Source organism: Python bivittatus, unplaced genomic scaffold (assembly GCF_059951505.1).
Source record: "Python bivittatus isolate LINGU-HERP-01145 unplaced genomic scaffold, Pbiv_v1 ctg000700_np1212, whole genome shotgun sequence".
Classification (NCBI taxonomy): Eukaryota; Metazoa; Chordata; class Lepidosauria; order Squamata; family Pythonidae; genus Python; species Python bivittatus.
The window spans coordinates 84,314,083-84,319,472 of NW_028277098.1; positions in this window are offsets into that span (position 1 = coordinate 84,314,083).

Below are 5,390 nucleotides of genomic sequence, written 5' to 3' on the forward strand. Positions count from 1 at the left end.
GCTTGTTTTGGTATGTTCTGAACAGTTTTTCCAAGTACTAGTGTGTAAAAATGTGATTCATAGAAAGTTTGCTATTTCTAACAGAAATTATTGTGATTTAAAATTGGTTGGTATAATAAAACATGAGAGTTAATTAGTTGTACATATATGGGAACTGAAACTATTCAGGCACCAAGACTTGAAGCTTAAACAGTATCAGGGATGATCTAGATATCCCTGTTACAGTAACCTCTGTGCCTTTACTACAAGCATTTGTAGCAGAGGTCTAATGCAGTTATGTACCTTTTTTTTTTCCAAATACAAGTCTGCTATTCACCAGAACATTCCAAAATCTTAGATGTGATCTCAAGGCACAAGTTGCAACAAGATTGTTTAAGCTAAACTCTTTTGTTCAGGTCAATATTTGTGTGAGAGGTTATGCAGAAACCCTACTGCTTGGATTCCATTGAAGGGAAGGTTGTTGAAATTACGGTCCGACTGGAGAAGATGTTCTGATAGTGGTTTTAATATTACTATAAACTGATATATAGTCTAGCATTTATAGCAGAAGTCCCTTTAAATTGAATGTAAAAATATTAGATGAAGTCTGGAGCTTGGTATACACCAAGTGAAGTGATGCTTAGCATGCTGGACTCACATTGGGAATTCAAGTTCTACAGTAAATGTCTTATAACTATCACATTAAAATCTACCAAATTTATTTTTTTCTTTTATGATTTCATATTTGCAGCTATATTTACCTATGTGATCCTAAATACAATTACTCAGAAATCAAGTTCTATGGTCTTTACCTGGACAAAGAAAAAACCAATGTTTCTATAATACTCTTTATAACCATCAGTGAAAGCATACTCAACATTTTAACTGCCTCAGTATTTTACACTTATCTAGAGTAAACATCTCTTCAATCAAATTAACTTCCAGAGCAGTGTATATTTTAAAAACAGATACAACTCAAGAACAGAACATATTAATAATTCCAATCCAAACCCACAGGCATTTGTGATGTTCACGTCTTGCTTGAATGGACATCTACCCTCCCTTAGCCATGGAGAAACAGATTCATCCCCAATGTAAATAAGCTCTCTTGTTAATAGCACAGTTACCCTCCTTTAGCCATTGTAATTGCTGACCATGCAATAATTAAGAGTATTGTTAGAAATGTTAATGGCATGTTACTTTTTATAAACTCTTATAATTCATGGGTAGAGCCACCTATACTTACAGTGTCAGTTTCTGCTTAAATGCGTGCTGCTTTTTTTTAAGCATCCAGAAAAAAAGCCATATTGTTTTAGCATATTTTCTTGATGCATTTTTAAGGAGTGAAGTTATTTAATTGTAAAGCTTTGCAACTAGTGTGAAATGATAAAGCTGTCATTTGCTTGGTAATGTGCCCAGAAGATGACCTTTCCCTGTGGAACAAAATGTTTTGTGTTCCATAACTGTTAGAATATTATGTTCACTTTGGTTTATTTTGGTAACATTTAAATCACAAATTCCTATGCTTTGAATCATATAAATTCACAAAAATAACTGAATTTAGAAAATAAATTATCATTTTAGGTGAATTTATGAATTGAATTTGTGAAGATGGGTTAAACAGGCTTGAAGGCTTGCCTAGTCATTTTCATGAGAAACCAAAGATTAAGAGGTAGAAGGCATAACATTTCAAACTTCATTGGTGGGCTCCTTCTGCCAAGGCTTACCCTATAAAAGATGCTTAACTCCTCTACCTGGGGAGTTCTTAGACCTGTACTAAATACCTCTCCAGTCCAGCTGTAGGGGGAAAATACAAAAGAAGATCCTTTGAATCTTTTGAAGCTTGAAAACATAAAATGTACCCTTGCAGAACACCCTGAAAACACAAATTAACTCTTAAAACTAATGAATCCAACTCTAGATATAAAAATGAGTTTAGTAAGAAAAGGGAATGTAAGACAAGAAAAGGCAACAATTATAAATAATTCCAAATAAAAACTACAATTAGACATCTCCAATTTGAATAGGATTTCTAGTTGCAGAATCTGTTCAGAATTTACTGCAGAATATGCCTGGACAGAAATATTTTAGGCCTTCTGCTTGGATGTTGTTAAGTAGGTCCATCTTAATACTTTTTTTCTTTTTTTGAGCACTGTTACATTTTTATAGAATGTGAAAAGTAAATGAAAGACAATCTCAAACGAAATCCTCCATTTCTGATATGGGACTAGCCAATAAATTAAAAAATGATCTAGTGGTGGAATAAGTCTGTCATGAAATGATAAGGTGCTGACTCATTTGCACCAGTTATTTATCTTTATTTATTTAATGTACTTTTATCCTGCTGCAATCAAAAAGATTCTTAGTGGCTGATACAGAATAAACAGTACAATTAAAACATCCACAGTACAATTATTAAAAAAAAAACAGTCATAAATAGGAATAAAACAGCACTAAAACAAAAACGATAATACCATAAAAATACAAATAAACATGGCAACATCAAAGCAAATCATGGGAAGTTTTCTGAAACGGCTTAATTTTCAAGAGTTTTTGAAAGATCAACAAAGAGGGAACCAGTCTGATCTCTATTGGTGCTGCCTCAGAGAGAAGCAACACTTCTTGTTTCTGCCCCCCGCCCCCACTTCTCAGAAGTACAAGACTTGTCATAGTTTCCCCCTAACAGATCTAACCAGTTGGGCCAGTACTCGCTGCAGTAGGCAGTCCTGTAAGTAACCAAGTGCCAAGCCATAAAGGGCTTTATAGGTCAAAACCAGCACCTTAAATTAGACCCAGAAACCAATCAGCAACCAGTGCAAAACTGGGAACCATAGAGTATGCAAGCCACTGAATTTTGGACCAAATCAATTTTTATTAATACAATCAAAGATCAGCAACAACAAAAAGAATAAAACAAGGGAAATAAAATGAATAAAGTGGGTCCTGGCTGGAAAATGTATTACTTCTGTACTGACTGTTGCCATGTTTTCACTGCCTCCATGCAAAATTTGGCTACTATGTTGGTGGTAGCATGGCTGTCTTTTCTGCCTGGTCAAAACCAGAGGCAAATCCACAGCAAGCCCAGAGAGTCTCAATCTCTGGTTCACTGCTGATAACCATGGTCGCGGGGGGGGGGGGGTAGATTGCCTCTTAGTAACAGTACCAGGCATTGGGGAAGAATGTAATCTTCAGCTAGTATATTATGACTAGCCTCCATGCCCTTGCCTCTTGAGCCTGACGACTGTGTTGGGAATGTTCCTTGGAGCTGCAAATGTGGACCCTGGTGCAAGTACAAAAATGTGGTCCATGGTGGAGCACTCTTAGAATCCAGTTTGTTCTTGTTAGATATACATACAGATTTTATCCACTCTAAAAGCTTCTGATTTAGAGGCTTAGTGTATAGTTTACCTGCTATACTCAGTAGACTGATGGGTCTATATTTAGCTGGGTCTTCTCTGTTCCCTTTCTTGTATATTAAGAATACTATGGCCAGCCTCCCAGTCCTTGGGGATATGTCATGTCTGGTCAATGTAAGAAAAAAAGAGATGCAAAAAGAGGTGTTCACCATGGACAATGGGTTTTAAGCAATTCAGGTAGGACACAGTCAGTGCAATTTTTGGACCAACTGTAGCTTCTGGGTGTTCTTTAAGGGCCTGAATCCTGACCATAAAGGGTCCAGATAATCTACTTTAATTTAGATAATTTAATTTAGTATGCTACAAAGTTGGTCCATCACTACCATCTCACCAACTTCCCCCAACTACCAATAACTTAGTAGTTATTTAGCATCACTGGATCCAGAGATGGCTTCTTCAGAACGGGACAACCACAGCAACTTTCAAGGCTGTCAGAAACTCACCTTCCATAATGAGACATTGATTATATCCGGGATCAAAATGGTCACCAACCCACTTGTTTCCCATGCAAACTGGGAGGGGGATCCAGCAAGTAGCAGAAGACAGCTAAGACAACACCCTACCCACTTCCTCAGAAGTTATAAACAAAAGGAATTGCAGATATAAAGGCAAGGCAATGCCACAGTCACCAAAAGACTCTGTCCATGCAGAGTCAAAGCCATAGCAAGTCTGAGCTACTTTATGGCAAAATGCTATACAAGCTGGTCATAGTGCCCCAGGGAAGACCACAAGACTGTCTCCTCCCAGAATGGTATTCATTATCCTATACAAGCCATCTGATACCATGAGGAAGGAGGAGTAAGCACACTTCACCCCTCTTGTTGCTGCAGTGTAGGCCCAAACATGGACCTATATCCATGCTCAATTGGATTTGCTTCTAGACTTCCTCCACTGGCATTCCAGACATTGTTTCTGGTGCTTTATCTCCCAAAGGGCCTTGATAAACCAAAATGACCCCAGGGGTCAGCCCCCAGAAAGAGGTCACATAGGGACAACCATCGTCCAGCTGCTGATGTCAGCTGCTTACTAGGCACTGAATGGAGCTACCCATCAAAGAGCTGGGAAATTATCCACGTCTCTCTGGAAATCAGTTGGATCCATTAGGTACCTTGAGTACACCATCCAAATCAGTCCTACAGGCTTCTGGTGGGGACAACTGTGCCTTAGTCATCTGTGAGAGGGGAGATGGCATCACAGCTGGATCAGTGGCTGGCAGCAAGCACTGGCCACCCAACTTGCTCCAGATCAAGGAGGAAGTGAGAAATTTGACCACTTGGTCTCCGTGATGGCAGTTCCTCGTAAGCTAATCGCAAAAATGGAAGCTTCTGTGAATGGCTTGCAAGCGAGCAGCTGGGAGGCAGGGGATCCACCTTTGTTCACAGCTGTGGTGCAGCCTAAATATGGATACTAGAGCCAGCCAGACCCCATTTCTAATAATTGTTGTTGTTGTTAAGTCGTGTCCGGCTCTTCGTGACCCCATGAACCATATCACGCCAGGCCTTCCTGTCCTTCACTGCCTCCCTGAGTTTGCTCAGTTTCATGCTCATTGCTTCAGTGATGCTATCTAACCATTTCATCCTCTGCTGTCCCCTTCTCCTTTTGCCTTCCATCTTTCCCAGCATCAGGATCTTTTCCAAAGAGTCCTCTCTTTGCATTAGGTGACCAAAGTATCTGAACTTTGCAATATAACAATGTTTTAATGTAAGAGAGACATTCCTTTGCAACAGATAATTCTCTTGGTGTTTTTTCATTATTTCTGGGACTATAGCTTTAAAAGAAGAATTTGAGTTTTATTGTACTTTGAATAACTTGCAAAAAGCTGGAAGATAAGGAGAAGAGAGAGGGAGAGAGAGGGAGAGAGGTTACTTGTGGTGAAACAGGAAGATTTGTTATAAGTTTAATTTTACAAAGCTCCATCTGTATTAATTGGATCTGACTTTTCTATGGGACAACTTTTTGTTTTTCTGTGATATGCCTGTTAATTGGCTGGATTTT